This window comes from Camelus bactrianus, chromosome 4 (genome assembly GCF_048773025.1).
Source record: "Camelus bactrianus isolate YW-2024 breed Bactrian camel chromosome 4, ASM4877302v1, whole genome shotgun sequence".
Taxonomy (NCBI): domain Eukaryota; kingdom Metazoa; phylum Chordata; class Mammalia; order Artiodactyla; family Camelidae; genus Camelus; species Camelus bactrianus.
The window spans coordinates 29,367,657-29,389,147 of record NC_133542.1 but is presented as its reverse complement, the minus strand read 5'-3'; the positions used below and the strand labels follow the sequence as shown (position 1 = coordinate 29,389,147).

Sequence of the window (21,491 nt, the reverse complement as noted above, 5' to 3'; positions counted from 1 at the left end):
AATGCATTTCATGCTTTAATTCATTTAATTTTCACTATAGCTTTTCAAAGTAGATTATTATTCCAATTTTACAGATTAGGAAAGCAAGACTCAAAGAAGTAATTTTCAAAAAACACACAGCTAATAAGTGGCAGAGACACAGCAAGCCAGGAAGAGGAAGTCTCACCAGAAACCAACCATACCGGCACCTTGTTAGACTTCCGCCCTCTAGAATTGTGAGAAAATAAATGTCTGCTATTTAATCTATCCAGTCTGTGGTATCCTTTTATCACAGCCCTACCAGACTAATATAATCTCCTTCAAATTTTTACTCAAAAAATTTTTGGCCACCCTCTGTACAGTTTTAACGACCACATCTCCATTTCTGGCTTTAGCACCAGATACCATAGACTATATTTTTGCAATTTGTTTATGGTCTACCTCTTCCACTAGAATGTAAACTCCATAAGGGCACAGAATTTGTCCATTTTGTTCACTATTATATCCCCAGCATCTAATGCAGTGTCTGTCACGTAGTAAGTACTCAATAAGTAAATGATAGGAGGGAAGAAAGTCCAGGAGCTACCTGGGTTGGCCTTCCTCATATTTCACCAAACTCCATAGGACAGGAAGGAGGCAGGGCTGGGACAATAAGTGAAACTTGATCTGCACTTAGAATGGGGTCAGCATGATGACAAATATCACCTTTAACAATCAGAGTAGCTAGAGTCAGAAAGACACACTAGGTCCAAACCAAGGAGACGTCTTAAGTCACTAAAAACTTAAGGGCACCTAGGCAGCCAATGACTAACTCTGCCATATACCTGGTTGTTAAGCCTTGTGGCTTTTACTTATGCTTATTTTACCTGCTCAGAAGTCTGCCTCCAGAATGCTTTAAAGGCTTTCACTCTTAATTTTAGCACTCTTTTCCTTAGCCCAGACAGAATGGTAGTGATATGAGGAATGAAATGCAAGTGTACTCAGTGCCTTCAAAGGTTTCCTTCCCTCCTAAAGCTTGAAAGTCCTAGAAAAGGAAATGTTTATAGTGTTCCCCCAGGTAGCAGCTGGGAGTCCTCCAGGCTCCACCAGGAATCTCTTTTTAGGCCTAGCTTGTGCCATTGTCTATCTTGTTGTCAGCCACTTGGATTTCACCTCTCTCCCTAGCCTCTTTTGATGGCATCTTAGTTTGGGTTTCATTCCTGGATGCTGTCTCTTGAATTATCTTAAGCACTTTACTCAGAAGTCTCTGAGCAGCTGAACTCAGCACCTGGGGCTCCTCCTCCTGCTCCTCCAAGAGTGGTTTTAGAGCAAAGGAATAGACAAACTCTGTAACACACCCCTTCTCCCAGCCAGCTCTTCTCTACTCATAGCTTCTCCTCAACACTAGGGGGTGCTACTCACACTGTTATTTTGTCATTTTGTGCCACACAAACCCCACTGTCCTGTTCATCCCTAAAACTTCATCAGTCACGTCTCTTAATGAATGTTTATCATTAAAGCTTAAATCTGTGACTCTCCCTTAAACATGGATAAACCTCACACCAACACCTCATGCAGAAAAAGATTTACCATTAACTACCGTTTTGACCTTAACCTGTAGCACCTACTTGGAATACTGAAAAGAAGGTCAGGGGGGGATTTTTTTCTTTTAACTCCATAGAGTATCTGACTCCATGTATTCTGTGTATTCACTTCAGGACCAGGCAAGTAGAGGAAATCCTTGCTCTGATCCAATAAGAGAGAAATCCTTCTCTGAAGGAAGAGGTTGTTTGTGGCACTGGAGGAAGAAAGAAGAGGACGAATTATTGAGGTCAGTGGGTGAAAGACAGGAAAAGAAAGGAAGTGTGCCAGGAGCTACTTCAAAGCTGGGCAAGGAAGAAGTCTTCTCACAACACATCATCCCCCAGGCCCCAAACCCTGAAAGCCACCAGCTCAACACCTCATTACCCTCCTCCCAGTCATTTCTTAGGGAGATTCCTTGCCCCAGGCGACAGAGGCTCAGAAGTGGGGGAAGGGAGGGGAAAAGAATCTCCATTCTTCCTCCAACCCTAGTCAGACCCCTGAACACATCTCCCTGAAAAATACCACTCACTGAATGGCCAAGCCCTAAAGTTCTGTTGGAACTCTACTTCAGAGCATTATGGGTTAAACATACTAACCACCATGCATAATTTTGTTTTTATGGAGAATGCATTCTAAGTTCCACATAACTCACTTCTACAAAAGAACTGCTGGAATTCTGTCATTTCAACAGGCTGTGTAACTCTCAAGTGAGAGAGGAAGATACATTAATGTGTCTTGGGATTGTTAGCTTCATCGGACAAGGAAAGATTGTGTGTCCTTTTTGCTTGAGAGCTTTCTTATACTGCCTTTTGATCATCTAGAGATAAAGAAATACATTCCCTTCCTTCTTGCTAGGACTTAAAGTATTCTGAGGCCACTGACCAACACATCCATTGATTCCTGCAGTGTCAAAGCAAAAGTGCTGTGTCTCATTTGCTTAGAAATGCAAGAGAACAAGTAAAAGTCAAAAAAAGAAGTTTAACGTTAGCTTCTCTGGGCATTTTGATCATGAAAACCACTAAAGCATACCTGATAAAAGTGGGCTCAGAGAACAAGTTCATCTAAATTCAGATTAATAAACTGTACTTTAGGCACTTAAATATAATCGTGTGTATGTGCATACACACAAGCACACACTGAGGGCAAGTGGAGAAAATGACACGCTGTCTTCTCAGTGAAGCCGAAAGTCTAGCTAACTCTAAAAAGATGTCATTACTAAGTGAGCTACAGTTCACTGTCTATGTGCAAGCTAGCCACTAAATCATATTTATCCTTCTGGCGGGCCCTTAGCAAAACAGGACATTCATCTTCTAGTACATAGAAATAGTTCTATATTGCAAGTTTTCTTCTGAGGGAAAAACATGATTTGAAAATAGCAAGAGATAAAACAAGCTTTTTCAAGTGACTCTTCAGTAATTAATATTTTTACATATAAGAAATGCCCTACAAACATTTAAAAAGCGTTCCTGAGTGTCAGGACAGTGATGTAAAAAAAGTCCAGTAAACCTCTATATGCATTTGAGCACTTCCTATGTGTTAAGGCCTTTACTTCTATTATCTTCTTTAATCCTCACTAAATTCTTTTAAGGAAGAAATTAACTCTCCCATTTCAAAACTGAAAAAGTTAAGGCAGATAGACTAAAGAACTTGCCCAAGTCTTTGAAGCCAGCTAATGGCAGAGTAGACATTTGAATCCAGATGCATCTGACTCAGAGCCTGGCTCTCAGCTACTCTCCTGCCTCCCAAATGGCAGAAGTCCTGATGCTGCTATTAAACGTTAGCTATGATTACCAAGGATTGCCCAGGGGCATATTTATAGTGCAAGCATCATGTGTGACACACTCTCAAAGGGTTTCTCTGTAGGAAAGAGTGCACTTGCCAGAGGAAGGTGTTTCTGAACATTATTACCAGTAACAAATTTTTAAAATTAACCTATAATTTTTGTGCAATAGACAATCTTTAAGCAAGTACCTAAGAACATGAATAATGCAAACTGCATAAAAATGGGCATGTTTTGTAGGGATATGGGTGCCCTGCTTAGGGGAGCTGGCAAACAGAGGGGAAAGGCAAACACAGGTGTATGCATGTGTGCATACACTGCATGCACCTTGAGGAGTAGCTCTGTTATCACCCTAGAGAGAGGTATGTGCTGGTCCCATCTCCAGCCTTATACAGAGACTTGTTAATATTGAGAGGCTCAAGCTCAGTGACAGTGAGCTAGCTCATTGCATAATCCTCTCTTGAGGCTGTGGCTGACTGCAGTGGAAGTTTGGATCACTTCTCCCAGGATAGCCCATAAAGCTCTAGATGTGTCAATCCTTCCTCCTGATAGATGAGCAATGCCTATCAGTTCTTGTGGGTGGACCTTCATTGCTCCCCCTTTCCTCTGGGAAATGACAGTTGGGCTTCTGGATCAAAGCAATCACCCTCCACATCTCCTAAAATGCAGTATGAGAAATGCAATTACTTTGCACCCAACAGTATTCCCCACCCCAACTCACCACCAACCCCCAACCAAAGCTCTAGATATTCATGAATCTTTATGGCTGCTTAATCTCAGAGAGTTCTGCTGAATTGCCTCTAAATTTCTCTGGATTGGTGACTAGAGATGGGCTTAGCTGCCCACAGCAGCTGCTAGACCCACTATCTGTGAAAGCAGGGTCTAGATCTATATGCTAACCTCTACGGACTAGATGAACCCAGCAGAAAACAGTCCTCAGGACTCTGAATTTTCCTTCTGTAGTGTCATATTCCCCAGGCCCAGGGACTGAAGGAAAGCAGAGCCATTGCCTTGTTGCCAGGGCAACCAAGCAGGTGCTCTGAACCCAGTGGTTCATAACAAAATGCTCAATTTCTCCTTGCTAGGAGGCAGAGGTTGTTCTAGCTAGGGTAGAAGTTAGATTCCAAGTGGTCAGAACTGGAACAGTGTCTGCCATGTGGCATCAGGAGGTCAGATGAGCCAGCTAATTCAGTGTCCATTAGGGAAAGCTTACATTGGAAAGCTGGCAAGACAAAAAGCTAATACATAACCCAAAAGCCAGAGGTTGGCATTACAGAACAAAGATTTGGGATTACAGAATCAGGCTGTGGTTCACTTTATGGGAAGAGAGAGAGCAAAGAAATGTATCCAAGAGCACTACTGCAAAGAAACTTAGAGTGTTCCTAAGTGTAACCAAGACACCATGAAACATAAAAGGATACACAGGCAGACTTGTCAGCTTCACAGCAAAGTATACAGATTTCTACCTCCTGCCCAGCTCTCAGGTGACTTGGAACAGATCCTCTTTCTGGTTCCAAGTCCAGGGGTGTGCATCAGTGAATCCTATTATAGAAAAGCTCCTTCCTTGGGGCTGTGGTATCACTTTGGCTCCAACTGAATATTTTGGGCTCCTCTGACCTCTGTTTGACCACAGACTAGCTGAAATCTCAAGTCCCTTCTTTCAAAAGTTCTCCAGTCCAAAAGCTTTGCAGATAAGCCTCAGACAAGGTCCCAATCAACTCTCACTTAAGGTTCTACAGACTTAAGTACAGTCTGACTGCAAACAAGATACCAATAAAACAAAAATCCAAATAAATGCCTTTTCATGGTCTTCAAACTTAGCTCATCAGTATCAACTTATTGCCACAGCTTCTCATGCTTACTTCCTTCTAGTTTCACCAGTCTTTTTGTTCCTTGATCATGCTGAGCTCCTGTATCACCCCTAGACACAAGCCCTGCCCTGAGTCCTCTACTTAATAGGGTTCCATCTAGCCTTCCTTAATTCAGGTCCCTCCCTATAGGACGAGGTCCTTAAGACAAGGGACATGCCTACCAAGATCCAGTAGCTCACACTTGGGATTCCTAGGACCACGAAAGGCTCTGTCCAAACAGCCTCAAGCCTGCTTCCAGAGCCTGTAAGGATCTTTTCCCCACATCCATCCTCCTGAGGAGGCCACTCCCACTAGTATGTACATCTCTAGACTCTGTTACACAGCATAACATGGAATACAGTGATATAGAAAATAATAATTGAACAAAGAAATAAAATTACTCAGCATGTTTGATTAGGTCTTCCTAGAAAAAAAAAGTTAAGTTAAAAGCACTGCCTTCAGTTGTGCCCCAACTGAATGTCACCTCATTAAGGCTTTGTTAAATCAGAAAGCCAGGGAAACTCAGAGCTCAAGATGCCCTCAAGACATCTTTAGTTCTTGCCTAATTTAATGAAAATCCAGGAACTTGCTTGTAGTCTTCCAATATGTTCAGTGCTTCAAGGTGTGAGGATTAAATCAGCATTTCACAAGCCCATTGCTGAACTAATGCAACAGCACAAACTTTTATCACTGATGGTCAAGACTATCTCATTAAAATATTTTCTAAATCAGAATGTCAATCCTATTTGGATTCTGACACAGAGATTAGAATATTTAGTACTAGCAATCTTAAAAGAATTTCTCACGGACACTGGCTTGCTGACACAAACTAAGTGATAAATGTAAATAAAATTGATTAGATGCTATATGGCTATTCAGAAGGTCAGTAAAGACTAGCTGCCTTTCAAAATTTATAACTGCTTACCTATGTATTTATATTTCCCTTTCTAAGATCAACCATTTGGAGAGTGTCGAGGGCCATTTCCTTAACTCAGATTTCTTAGAAAACAACATGAAGCAAAACTTTGTGCTAATTATTCATTGGAGATTAGTCCCAGGGAGGCAAGAGTGAGGGGAAAAGGCAAGTGAGGCAAGGAAGGAGAAAAAGGTAATACAATCTTTTTCATATGTACTGAGCTGGCCATATCTTTAAAAGAGATTTATTTAACAAGTTATTTGGTAACATACAATATCTCCAGAAAGGCATTTTTGGAATTACTGCACACTGGAATCTTTGAACGGCAAGAAATTTATCTTTCAACTTTTTTTTCCATCTCCTCTTTCCCATAAGGCATTAACTCCAAGTTGTTCCCACCACATAAAGAAAAAGAGTTTTTGATACTCCCTATTGCAGAGGATTGGAAGAAAAACATTCATTAAATAGATACTTGCATGGCAGATGCCAGAGGATAAACTGATGTGCTTCTGTAAAGTTAACCATATCCTGCCCACCAGCCACCAGTCTTCTTGCAGATTCACTTCTAGTGATTGGTTTGTTCAAATTATGTTTCCTCTTGACTCAGTTTTGGCAGGCTGTATATTCCTACAAACTTGTTCATGTCTTCTAGGTTGTCTAATTTGTTGGCATATAACTGTTCATAGTTTCCTCTTATGATTTTTTGTATTTCTGTGCTATCAGTTGTTATTTCTCCTCTTTCATTTCTTGTTTTGCTTATTGGGTCCTCTCTCTTTTCTTCTTTGTGAGCCTGCCTAGTAGTTTGTTGATTTTATTTACCTTTTCAAAAAAGCAGCTCCTGGTTTGATTGATCTTTTCCATTGTTTTTTATCTCTATTTTATTTATTTCCTCTCTGATCTTTATTATTGCCTTCCTTATGCTGAGTTTAAACTTTGTTCTTCTTTTTCTAATTATTTTAAGTGGTAGGTTAGGTAGTTTTTTTGTTTGTTTGTTCGTTTTTTCAAATTACACTTTTTAAAACTGAAGTACAGTCACTTACAATGTGTCAATTTCTGGTGTACAGCACAATGTTCCAGTCATGCATATACACACATATATTCATTTCATATTCTTTTTCATTAAAGGTTATTACAAGATATTGAACATAGTTCTCTGTGCTATACAGAATAAGCTTTTTTTAAAAATCTGTTTTTATATATAGTGGCTAACATTTGTAAATTTCAACTTCCCAAATCTATCCCTTTCCACTCCCTTTCCCCAGCAACCATAAGATTGTTTACCATGTCTGTGAGTCTGCCTCTGTTTTGTAGATGAGTTCATAGTGTCTTTTTTTTTCTTTTCTTTTCTATTCTTTTTAGACTCCACATATGAGTGATATCATATGGTATTTCTCTTTCTGGCTTACTTCACTTAGAATGATGATCTCTAGGTCCACCCATATTGCTACAAATAGCATTATTTTATTCTTCTTTATGGCTGAGTAGTATTTCATTGTAAAAATATACCACAATCTCTTTATCCAGTCATCTGTTGATGGATATTTAGGTTGTTTCCTTGTCTTGGCTATTGTAAATAGTGCTACTATGAACACTGGGGTGTATGTATCTTTTCGAATTGGAGTTCCCTCCAGATATATACCCAGAAGTGGGATTGCTGATCATATGATATTTTTTATGGCTGAGTATTCCATTGTATAAATATATCACAACTTCTTTATACAGTCCTCTATCAACAGACATTTAGGTTGCTTCCATGTCTGGGCTATTGTAAATAGTGCTACTATGAACATTGGGGTGCATGTATTGTTTTGAATTAGAGTTCCCTCTGGATATATGAAGTGGGATTGCTGGATCATATGGTAAGTCTATTTTTAGTTTTTTGAGGAATCTCCATACTGTTTTCCATAATGGCTACAACAACTACATTCCCACCAGCAGTGTAGGAGGGTTCCCTTTTCTCCATACCCTCTGCAGCATTTATTGTTTGTGGACTTTTGAATGATGGCCATTCTGAGTGGTGTGAAGTGACACCTCATTGTAGATTTGATTTGCATTTCTCTGATAATTAGTGATATGGAGCATTTTTTTCATGCGCCTATTGGCTATTTGTATGCCTTCATTGAAGAATTGCTTATTTAGGTCTTCTGTCCATTTTTGGATTTGTTGTTTTTTGTGTGTGTGTTAAGTTGTATATGCTGTTTATATATTCTGGAAATTAAGCCTTTGTCAGTCGCATCATTTGCAAATATTTTCTCCCATTCTGTAGGTTGTCATTTTGTTTTGCTTATGGTTTCCTTTGTTGTGCAAAAGCTTGTATGTTTAATTAGGTTCCATTTGTTTATTTTTTATTTTATTTCTATTGCCTGGGTAGACTGCCCTAGCAGAACATTGCTAAGATTGTTTTGTCTATGTTTTGCCTATGTTTTCTCCTAGATTTACAGTGTCTTGTCTTATGCTTATGTCTTTAAGACATTTTGAGTTTATTTTTGTGTATGGTATAAAGGAGTGTTCTAACTGCACTGATTTACGTGCAGCTGTCCAGCTTTCCCAATGCCACTTGCTGAAGAGGCTGTCTTTTTTCCATTGTATATTCTTGACTCCTTTGTCAAAAATTAGTTGACCATAGGTATATGAGTTTATTTCTGGGCTCTCTATTCTGTTCCATTGATCCATATGTCTGTTGCTGTGCCAATACCATGCTGTTTTGATTAATATAGCTCTGTAGTATTGTCTGAAGTTGGGATGGTTATTCCTCTAGCTTCATTCTTTTCTTCAGTTTTACTTTGGCAATTCTGGGTCTTTTGTGATTCCATATAAATTTTAGGATTATTTGTTCTAGTTCTGTGAAAACTGTCCTGGGTTATTTGATAGGGATTGTATTGAATCTATAGATTGCTCTGGGTAGTATGGCCATTATAGCAATATTAATTCTTTCAATTATGGCCTTTGTTTTAGTCTGTTTTGTCTGATTTGAGTATTACTACCCTCACTTTCCTGTAATTTCCATTTGTATAAAAAAATTTTTTTTCATCCCCTCACTTTCAATCTGTATGTCTTTCACCCTGAAGTGAGTCTCTTGCAGGCAGCATATTGAAAGTTTTTGTTTTTTAATCCAATCTACCATCCTATATCTTTTGATCAGCACATTTAGCTCATTGACATTTAAAGTAATTATTGATAGGTATGTTCTTATTGCCATTTTAATCCTTGGTTTCCAGTTGTTTTTGTGGTTCTTCTTTGTTCATTTCTTTTTGTTTTATTTTTCCTTTTGTGGTTTGATGGGTTTCTTTTGTAGTATGCTTGAGTTCCTTACTTTTTGGTTTTTGTGAACCTACTATATTTTTGATTTGTGGTTACAATGGAATTCAAATATGTTGACCCATAAATATATTTACTTGCTTTAAAGTGATAGTTATTCAAGTTCAAACACATTCTAAAAGATCTACATTTTATACTCCCCTCCCCTACATTTTGTGATTTTGATGTCCTAGTTTATATCTTCATACTTATCCTTTTACTGTTAATTGTAGTTTTAATCACTTTTACAACTTTTATTCCTTTTTAATCTATTTTAAAGGCTTATTTAAATGATCTTCAATCCTTTCATATATTTGCCTTTCCTATTATGATTTTGTCTCTTCTATAGATTCTTGCTTCTTTTCTCTTCAGTGAATACTCTTCAACATTTCTTTTAGGGTAGGTCTAGTATTGTGAATTTTTAGTTTTTTCTTTTCTAAGAAATTCTTTATTACCCTTTCTATTATAAATGATAATATTTTTTAGCAGATTACCCTAAGTTGCAGATTTTTTCCTTTCAGAACTTTGAACATGTCATTCCACTCCCTACAAAATGTTTTTACCATTGTTTTAAAGTGCATTTTGAAGTGCATTATTTACCAGTGTCAGAGTGAGAAAAATGAAAGTAGAAAGACTTTTCCTTTTGATCTCCATAAGCCATTCTAGAAATTATTAAATGTGGCATATGGATAATAAACATTTCTTTTGTCTCAGAAAACATCACTGAGCAGCAATAACAAAAATATATTACTTGGATTTTTGACAAAAATTAAGATATTTACAGTGGATAATATCTGTGGTTACTGTTGCTGGAGAAAAGGAACAGATTGTAAATTTTTTAACTTGAATTTTGTAAAGCAAATTAAAAACATATTTTATATCTACAACTTTTTGTGATCATGACATCATATTTTAAACCCTAATGAAAGGTTTGGATTTTCAAAATAAGGCGAATTTCTGAGAACAAGCATACCAAAACTTGCCAGCATACAAGAGCCACTCCAGATTTGCAGACAAACCAACCAAGCAACCACAAGGCTTCTTCTCTTGCATTCACATCAGGAAAGCCAAATCAGAATAACAATTATCTTTCAAAATGATTTGTCTCAGTACACTCTTTCTTCTTTTTCTAAAACTATTCTTGAGACAAAACATACCTACAGCTTTTATCTCTTTGGGTTATGTATACTAAACTGTTTCTTTTCTCCCTAAGCATTTTTAGAAATTGTTCATTTGATTGAGTTTTTTGTTTTTTAAGGAAAATATTTCATCTTAACTATCTAGCTTTAGAAAGCAAAATTCTTTATTGGGCTATTTTTAGGATTTAATCTGATCTACCAAAAAGAAAAATAGCTCTGAAAAAATTCATCTGGAATTTTTTTGTTTTTTGCAAAGTAAACGAAATCAGATCATTGTATTCTTTCTCACAGTGCTTTTTCTACACAGTTGTTTTCTGTTATTTGTTTGCCAGTGAGCTTATTAACATTTTAGATAAGTGAATATTCTAAGATTAATATTCAACATGTGGTTAAAATTCTTTCAGCTCTTACCAATTTGAGGTTCTACCTGGCTGAAGTAAATTTAAATTTCTAAATTAGTTCTGTTTTTTTTAATAGCAGTTCATCCTTTACATAAGGCATTTTGCTGTTTGTAATGAGTAGTAAGTTGTAATCTTAGAAGGAAAGTGGGTAATGAGACAATTTCAAGTTCATGAGTGTAGCAATATCCCATAGACTGAATTGTGTTCCCATCTCCCGAAATTCATATGTCGAAGTCCTAATCCACAATGTGACTGTATTTGAGATAAAACACTTTAAAGAAGTAATTAAAATCAAATAGGTCATAATGCTAAGACCCTAATCCAACATGATATTCTTATAAGAGGAGGAAGAAATACCAGGGATGCACTCAACAAAGAAAAGACCATGGGACACACAGTGAGAATGCAGCTATCTGAAAGCCAAGGGAAGAGGCTCCAGGAGAAACCAAACTTGTGGACACCTTGATCATCCTTGGACTTCCATCCTCCAAACAAATTTCTGTTGTTTACGCCATCCAACTTTGTGGTATTTTGCTATGGCAACCCTGGCAAACTAATACAACATGAGAAGTATTTAAAACACCAAGTACCTTTAAGCCACATATAAATGCTTACCAATGTGAAGAGGGGAAAAAAAAAAGCCCTTCAGAAATCTTGCAAATAATTTATCAGGAAATAATAAACTAGTTCTATATACAATAGCAAATAGAATAACCATGTGGGACTAGATGCTTTAATGACTACACCATGGTTGAACTGACTAATCAAAAACTGGGATACATTCAGAGTTACCAAATTAATCACAATATATGGGTTGGGACTGAGCCCAGAAATGATACAGGGAAATCATACTTCCTCTGTGCACAACTAATATCTCTAGTATTGGCCTGACTGGACTTTCTGATTCAAAGGAGGCATTCAGGGGCATCTATTCTGTTTCTACTTAGATTCCCAAACCACAGGACATATAAAAACCTTCAAGCAATATTTTAAGAGTTACTTTGCTAAAGTTACTGAATACAAAATCTGACAAGGCTATGACCCTGCCTCAATTACATTCGCCTTCCTTGAGTTTTGGGTTTGTTTTTTTTTTTTTTTTTTAATTTTTTGACAACTATAATTCATTTAGTGTATTTGCTGACTTTGGATAAAGTTGCTTTGGATATGCACCAATTTCAACCACATTCATCTCTAATCCATTATTTCTTCCCACCAATATAATTCAGAATAGTTGAAATCCTCAAGGAATATATTTTGAGTATAACCCTACTTTTTAAACTTTGTCCCTTGCTTCAATTTGTCCTCCATATTCTCATGATATTAGGAAGCTAAATACAAATACATTTTGGCTCTTAATTTTGATTTTTTAAAATTATACACATGGGATATTTTAACACATAAAAAAAAATCTAATAGCTCTAATTCTCTCATCTCTTCTCAGTCACACATCATTCCAGTCTCTTTACCAAAGCTCCTAAACCATACTGTGAGCCAAGTGTCTGCTGGCTCTCTCCTACCTTTCCCACCCCTGCCTCACCTCAGGGGGTTGGTCTCTTATCCCCTTCTGCATTTGTCCATGTTGTAGCAGCTTCTCTGTGGTCACTTAACTCCTAATCACCACCTCTACAGGGAGGTTTGGTTCACTTCACTATCTGTGGCCTTCTGAATTCTAGGATCACCATCCTCTACCCTGTTGTTCCAGTTACACTGGCCTTAGGGACAGGTGAGGTGGTAAGGCCGTTCTTCTGTTTACTGCCTTGTCTCTCAATTCCCTGCCCACTGTCCCCACAACACCACTAACACAAGGCTGCAGAATGGGTATTATGCTTTCCTGAAAAACTATGGGAAAGACAGAGTGAATTACAGTGTAGGAGAAAATACAGAACTGGCTGTTATAGGTCCAAAGGTATAGAAATAAGGGTGCACTTGGGCCAGCATCTTACTTCTTAGACTTGTTTCTACCACCCTCCTTCAAAGTTCACTTTGACCCAGAAAGCTCCTCCTTTTCCCTTCACAATGTGATGCTAAACCTACTTTAGAAATATTCTTGCCCTAACACAGGAGTGACGTACTGGTCTTAGGCTCTGTGCCTTGTGCCCCACCTCTACCTAGGGGAATTCATCTGAAGCTGAATATTTCCCCAAATCTGCATTATTATATCTAGAATAATAGTCCTTGGGATCTTCAGCAGAATTTTGGAACTCAAAGCATACACCCTTTCATGAAATCTTCGCTATTTTAGAGGAAAGCTATGCCTCCTCACTCCTTCTATGAGAATCTAGTGGAAAACACACATGCACACATGTATACATCCATGTGCGCGCACACACACATGCACATGTGTGCACAGAGTATATGCACCCACATGGTCACACAAATACATACATATGCACACATATGGGTGTATATGCATGTACCATACCTTTCCCCAAAAAAGAGATCAATCTTTCATCAATATCCTTAAGTTAGGAACCTGTAGAACACTTAAGAAGCTTTTAAATTTAGCTTTTCTTTACTTTCCACCAGATCAAATTCTTATACTGGGCCTTCTCCCTAATTAATCTCTGAAAAAGGAGGAGGAAGAATAGAAGCTTTTTAATTTTTCAATACAGATCAATCCTGAGGCCAGGGATAGGATTCGTTTTCATTTATACCACTAACAGAATTTTAAAACCTACTTTTTCTAGGAAGGACATCTATAAAATTATGTTTATGTATATTATAATACATATATGGTAAAGTGAATACATCATAAGTGTATAGTTCACTTGCTCTATATTCTTGCTAACACTCAATATTGTCAGTTTTTTTTTTTTATCTTGGGTCCGTGGTACTGGGACTTGTGGAAAGTTTTAAGAAATTACATATTGTTGTGATATTCTTAAAAACTATTTTTATTTTTAGGGATTAAAATTTAAAAATCCACAATAATTCCTAATGTTTTTCAGATTGCATCATGATATATTCTCAGGGGTCATTCAAAAAGTATGTATTTTTGGCTTAGCAGGGATTAGATAAAACGATATTAGGTCACAAGTTTCAGGTAGATCAAAGTTTACCAGCATCAACTGGTCATGTGACAAAAAAATTCATCCTGTACCAGCAAATATATGAAGCACATGTGTAACAATAATTTGTGGTAGACCGAAGGATAGGAAGATTATGAGAAGTAAAGTAACAAGATTACTAAAGCCATAAAAAGGTTACCAGTGGGTAATCTATTATGACAAGGATTGGCAGTAGATGGTGTTTTAGATTCATTACAAAAATGGCCATAATTATTTCCCTCCCTACCCCTTTGCAATGAATCTTTGCAGCTCCTCTTTTTAAAAAGAGGAGTCAATTTTCCCTCTATTTGAGTTTGGGCTGGTCTTAGAACATACTTTGCTCAGCATAATCTGGTGAATTGATACTGTGCCAATTTCAAATCTAGGCCTCAAGAGACCTTGTTGGCTTCCACTGGCTCTTGTAGAACCCTGCACATCCACTATATTGAACAAGTCCAGGCTAGACCATGTGGTACAGTGACAGGCCATCTCAGGTGAGGCCATTCTAGACCACCCAGTCATCATATGAAAGCTGAATAACTGCTCAGCTGGGCCTAGTCCAAATTATTACCACATAGAATAATGAGTTAAATAAATGGCTGTTTTAAGCCTCTAAGTTTTGAGGTGCTTTGTTAGGCAGCAAAATCTATGAAATACTAGAAGTATATCTCAAGTACGTGATGAAGAAGAAATTCTTAATTATCATTACAAAAAACTCACGCATAAATTTACTTCTGGGTCCAGACCATAGCTGCTGCTGACAATGGCAATCAACATTCACTGGATGGTATGAATGGTACACTAGGTACTTACATGTGATATCTCATTCATTCTTACCACAAATCTACTAGGTACCTAATCAATCACAGTTGTGGAAACTGACATTTGCCTCACACAGTTGACTCCAAAGCTGACTCCAAAGATTAAGCTCTCACCAGCCAAGAGTGAGTAGTTTATACTAAACCAATACTACCTTTCCTGCTCATCTCAATTTACAGACAGGAAGTTGATAGCCCAGAAAAGCTATGATTAGCCCAAAGTAGTCACTTCTAATTCCCCAGTCTCATGTAGTCTTTTGCTAAAATACACTGTAGTCAATAAATTATACTAATGCTCATTATAAAAAATCGTGGTAGTTTGTAAAAGAAAATATGTAGGCTAAATTTTCTTTAAAAATTCTCTTTCAACAACCTAGAGGAGATAATAAAATTCCCTCACTGCATGGAAACCTTATAAAACGTAATTTTAATAGTATTGTTTTGGAAGGAGTGCATTAGATGTATCTGGTTTATTTGCATAATGTAAATAGCATTTTAGGTACCAGGGGTAAAATGAGAAAATGGGACTGTCATGTTGTTGTAAATATTTCGAAACTGTGTTGTGTTGTGTTGTTTTCTGTTTTGCTTTTGGTGTAACAAAGTTATACTTTAGGTTTTTGTTTTGGAGTCTGGGAGTGAGCAGAGAGAAGGGAGACAGTAGATCTTTCCGAGTTTTGAAAATCCTCTGGGATTTCATAAGAGGATAGAAAGCTGCTTAAAGGGCCTCACAAATACTATTATTTGCTTGTTGAACTCATTAAACACCAAAATAATTCAGATATATGTAAATTTGCCAAGCAGATCTTAGTACTGCATAATTTATCTCTATCTTCAGAAACACTGACAGAAACACTATTGGAAAGAGCTCCCTAAAGCTCATAAATCCAAAGTCATAAAATGCTTTTTTAAATGACAACAATGCTTCCATCCCAAATTCTTTATTATCTCAAATCACCAACAAAATCATTTGAAAACCAAAATAAATTCTATTGACTGAATGCACTCAGATACTGTGACAAAAACAGAGGAAAGTAACCATTATTGAGTGCCTATACAATGAAACTTTATCTCATCTGGTTCTTGCGGCACTATGAGAGGTATTATACTTTTTTCAGATATAGAAATCAAAGCTCAGAGACATTAAATAAGTTGCCCAATACCATAATGCTGGTAATGAGCAGAACCCAGATTCAAATTCAGGTCTATCTGATCCTAGAGCCCATGTTCTTTCCATCAAGCCACATAACTTCATTAAGTCTGCATTAATTAATCTAACTGCTAAATGGATATGGAAAAGTTATATAGTATTTCTTGCTCATGCAAATCTGCAAAATAATATCAACATGTGTTTTCAATTAGAAAATGGGGAGGGCGAAACACCTTTCTATAGAAAACACTTTAATGTCAATAACTTTTCTCCTTCACAGACAATAATCCTAACAGCAAACTTAGTACTATAATAGTGAGCTTGAAACACTGTATTTTTTTCCTCTAGTCCAGGCAAAAAAAACCCCCCAAAAAACTATTATTATTACATCAATTTTCTTATCCTTCTTTATAAATAGTAATAGTTTAGAGGGTGTTCAACATCTTAGGACCTAGGAATTTAGATTACAAGAAAATGCTCAGCAAAGCTTTTTCTATGCAAAATTATAACCATCTGTATTTTTAAAAGACATTATAATCTACCTCCCTGCAAAGAGAAGGTAGGAGGGCATGAAGAAATGCTCTAAGGTTGGGTGGGGAAGAAAGCTGAAGAGAGGTAAGTTTGCCTTTAAAGGTCTGAAAATTATGCAAATTTGTTTCTTGTTCCAAGAAGACACCTGAATAGACTCCAGCTCCTCCCTTCCTCCCTTCTATCCTTCAACAACCACCTGTTAAGTATATTTAGGTACCAACTACCAAATTTTGTGTTAGAAAACAAAAGATAAATAGAATAAGTCTCTATTCCCCTGGGGATCAAAAATTTAATGGTGAAGACAGTCATGCAAACAAATAATTACAGCTCTAAGTTTAAGAGTTAGAGACATGAACTAAGTATAGGAATACAGGGGAAGCCTTTTCTTCAGCTGGGAGGTATCAGGAAAGGCATTCTGGAGGAAGTGGCATTTGTGGGAAATTTTGACATATGAGTTGAAATTCTCTAGGAAAGAGCCACTCCAACTTCAAAGGAGGGTGGCTAGAGGAGTTTAAAGGCAGGAGTTTACTGACCTTTACCCTTAAGAATAAAAGATGAAAAGTGGAGACCAGTGAGACTTTTCATAAATCAAAATTTAGCAAATCTGGCAATTTTACTCCTAAGTCAGTGTTTCTAAAATTTCTTCCTAAGGCAGAGAAGCATGAGAAGGTTGGGGTTGGGGATGGGTTATAACCTAAAATAACTTTCAGGGAACACAAGATATCTGAAGTGTCCTTAATTTTATGTTAGAGCTGGGGTCAGCAAACTATGGCCCAGAGGCCAAATTCTGCACTCTGCCACCTATTTCTGTAAATAGAGTTTTATCAGAACCCAGGTATACCATTCATTTACGTATTGAATAGAGCTGCTTTTGTACTACAACTGCAGAAAAAGTACTTGCAAGAGAAAGTATCCGCCCACAAAAACTTAACATATTTACCATCTGAAACTTTAAGAAAGTTTGTACTAGGGCTATATGTCAACAAATAAATCTCAAAAAAACCACCAAAATCCTTGAGTTAAAAAGTAAGTTTCAATGTTATAAAGAATCATGTTATATAAAGCTTAAAAAGGCTCCAGTGGGGAGGGTAGAGCTCAGTGGCAGAGCACATGCTTAGTATGCACGAGGTCCTGGGTTCAATCCCCAGTACCTCCATTTAAAAATAAATGAATAAATGCAGTCTCTGTAGCAAATGGTGTTGGGAAAACTGGACAGCTGCATGTAAATCAATGAAGTCAAAATACTCCCTCATACTATACAAAAAATAAACTCAAAATGGCTTAAAGACTTAAACATAAGACAAGGCACTATAAATGTCCTAGAAGGAAACATAGGCAAAACATTATCCAACATGAATTTCACAATGTTCTCCTAGGGCAGTCCCGCAAGCAATGGAAATAAAATCAAAAATTAACAAATGGGACATAATTAAACTTATAAGCTTTTGCACAGCAAAGGAAACCATAAGCAAAACAAAAAGACAACCCATGGAATGGGAGAAAATATTTGAAAAATATGAGACTGACAAGGGCTTAATTTCCAGAATATATAAACAGCTCATACAACTTAATAACAAAAACACAAACAACCCAATCCAAAAATGGACAGACGACCTAAACAAGCAATTCTCCAATGAAGACATACAAATGGCCAATAGGCACATGAAAAAATGCTCAATATCATTAATTATCAGAGAAATTCAAATCAAAACTACAATGAGGTATCACCTCACTCCACTCAGATTGGCCATCATTCAAAAGTCCATGAATGATAAATGCTGGAGAGGGTGTGGAGAAGAGGGAATCCTCTTAAATTGCTGGTGGGAATGTAGTTTTGTGCAACCATTATGGAAAACAGCATGGAGATTCCTCAAAAGACAAAAAATAGACTTACCATATGATCCAGCAATCCCACTTCTGAGCACATATCCAGGAGAACTTTAATTCAAAAAAGCACATGCACCCTAATGTTCACAGTAGCACTCTTTATAATAGTCAAGATATGGAAATAACTTAAATGTCCATTGACAGATGACTGGATAAAAAAGTTGTTGTATATTTATACAATGGAATACTACTCAGCCATAAAAAGAATAAAATAATGCCATTTGTACTAACATGGATGGCCCTGGAGAATGTCATTCTAAGTGAAGTAAGCCAGAAGGGGAAAGAAAAATACCATATGATATTACTTACATGTGGAATCTTAAAAAAAAAAAAAAAAAGACAAACTTATTTACAAAACAGAAACAGACTCACAGAGATAGAAAACAAACCTATGGTTATGATAGAGGGGAGGGAGTGCGAAGGGATAAGTTGGGAGTTAGAGATTTGCAGATACTAACCAATACATAAAAAATAGATAAACAAGTTCATACTACATAGCACAGGGAACTCTATTCAGTATCTTGTAGTAACTTATGGTGAAAGAGAATATGAAAATGAATATATGCATGTTCCTATATGACTGAGACATTATGTTGCACACCAGAAATTGATACATTGAAAACTTCAATAAAAATACATATTAAAAATCAATGAATAAATTAATTTAAAAACCTAATTACCTCCCCACCAAAAACAAACTTTTAAAAAGACCTCAAATTTACCATTGCTTAGAGATAAATGTATTAAAAGTATAAAGATAGGCATGACAATTATGAATACCCAATTTCAGAAAATGTTTCTCTCTTTGGAAAAGAGAGAGAAAAAGGAATGTAAACAAAGAGGCATCTTAACTATTTGAAATGTTTTATATCTAAAGCAAGGTGGTGAATACAAAAATGTTTATTATATTATTCTCTATACCTTTTTTGTATGACTAATGTATTTTATAATTTAAAACCTCTTGATCATACAAAAAAAAAAGGAAAAAAATAGATAGAAAAGTTATGTTCCAGATTCTATTGCCACAAAATGGCTGCAATAATATCTCCCATCCCATATGCTCTTTTCACAATGTGACATTGCTACCCCTCCTATTGAGGACTGGGGTCTTTATCCCCTCCCTCCTGAAACTGAGTAGGCTTTTGTGAATGTTTTGGTAAAAGAATATGGTAGAATTGACACTATGTGACTTTCAAACTAGGCCATAAAAAGTGAGACAGCTTTCATACAACTCAATATCAAAAGAAAAAAAAATCCTAATTTAAAAATGGGTGGACGAACTGAATAGACATTTTTCCAAAGAAGAAATGCAGATGGCAAACAGGCACATGAAAAGATGCCCAACATCAGTAATCATCAGGGAAATGCAAATCAAAACCACAATAAGATGTTACTTTGTCAAAATGGCTATCATCAAAAAGAACACAAATAACAAACGTTGGCAATGATGGAGAGAAAAAGGAACAGTTGTAGACTGTTATGAGAATATAAATTGATGCAGCTACTGTGAAAAAACAGTATGGAGGTTTCTCAAAAAACTAAAAATAGAACTACCATATGACCCAGCAATTCCACTCCTGGGAATATATACCAAAAAAACAAAAAACAAAAAACCCCAAAACACTAATTCAAAAGTATACATGCACCCCAATGTTCGTAGCAGCATTATTATTTACATTTGCCAAGATATGGGAGCAACCTAAGTGTCCATCAACATATGAGTGGATAAAGATGTGGTATGTATATGTATATGTGTGCATATGTGTGTGTGTGTGTGTATGTATATATATACATACACATATACACATACACGCACACATATACAATGGAATACTACTCAGCCACATAAAAGAATGAAATTTTGCCATTTGCAGCAACATGGATGGACTTGAAGGATATTACGCTAACTAAAAGACATCAGACAGAGAGACAAATACTGTATAATATCATTTATATGTAGAATCTAGCATTGCCACTAATTAGTGAATGTAACAAAAAAAAGCAGACTCAAAGATACAGACAACAAACTAGTTCGGGGCAGGGGCAACACAGATGTAGGGGAAAGGGGGACACAAACTACCAGATGTACGATAGGCTCAAGGATGTATTGTACAACACGGGGAATATAGCCAATATTTTGTAAAAACTAAATGTAAAGTAAGCTTTGAAAGTTATATTAAAATTTTAAAAATTAAAGAAAAAACAGTGATATAGCTTACCCTTTGCTCACTGGTTGAAGTCTTCAACCATCATGTAAGCAGCCTGACTGCTCTGAGGTGGCCATGCTGTGAGAAAACCCAAAGAGAAAGACCACGTGGAGAAGTCCAGAGTCGTCTTAGGAAGACTAGTTTCCAAATACTCTAGCTCCCATTCTTACAGTTCTAACTGCATCTAACTGCAATGGCATGACAGATTCTGAGCCAGAACTCAGGCTTTCCAACTGAACCATTTTGGAATTCCTGTCCCACAGAAAGTGAGAGATAGTAAAGTGACTGTTGTTATTTTAAACCTCTAAAATTTGTTTTGCACAGCAAGTTGTAATTGGAAGTTGAACACTAAGTTGACCCCACCATCAGGAAGTTGAACCCCAATAGCCTTCAGTGGACAAATCTGAGCTGAATTGATCCTAATACCCTCAGAAAAGTTGAGCAATAAGAAGGATCGATCTTGGGAGGCAGGAGAAGGCATGAGACTGAAAACAGGGATAAATTTTAAGTCTTTAGTGAGAATCTCAGGCCCCTACTCCTATTTGAATCATGAGGTAGGTATTCCAAAGAACCAGGGCACTCACTACAGGAAGGACAAGGATCATTCTCTGGACAAAGTGAACAGGGAAGCTTTCAGAGAAACAAAAGAGGGACAGCTGAAGGGTAAAGAACACTGGCTAAAGAGGGAGGACACTGGAAATTTAAGCTCTTACACTGTCACTCATTGATCACATGTTCCTGTACAAATCATTTTCTCAATTGTTAAAGAGCTTAGACCAGAATGATATCTGAAGTAGATTTCTAGCATAAAAATCTGTGACTCTAATGAAAAGAGGACAACCTCTAAAATATTTCTAGTTTAAGTAATGAACCACATGAAGTGCTTTTTAGTCAGTGGAAATTCTAATTCACATCTTAGAACATATAAT

General features: G+C 36.8%; 1 protein-coding gene across 1 annotated transcript in view; it reads right to left on the bottom strand.

Moving 5' to 3' along the window:
• RANBP6 (RAN binding protein 6) overlaps positions 1–20,589 on the bottom strand; it is a 247,349-nt gene extending 226,760 nt beyond the window's left edge. The window contains exon 1 of the mRNA XM_074361594.1: positions 20,575–20,589. The gene's annotated coding sequence lies outside the window, so the exon portion shown is untranslated. The remainder of the gene's footprint in view (positions 1–20,574) is intronic.
• Between the last annotated feature and the right edge of the window lie 902 nt (positions 20,590–21,491).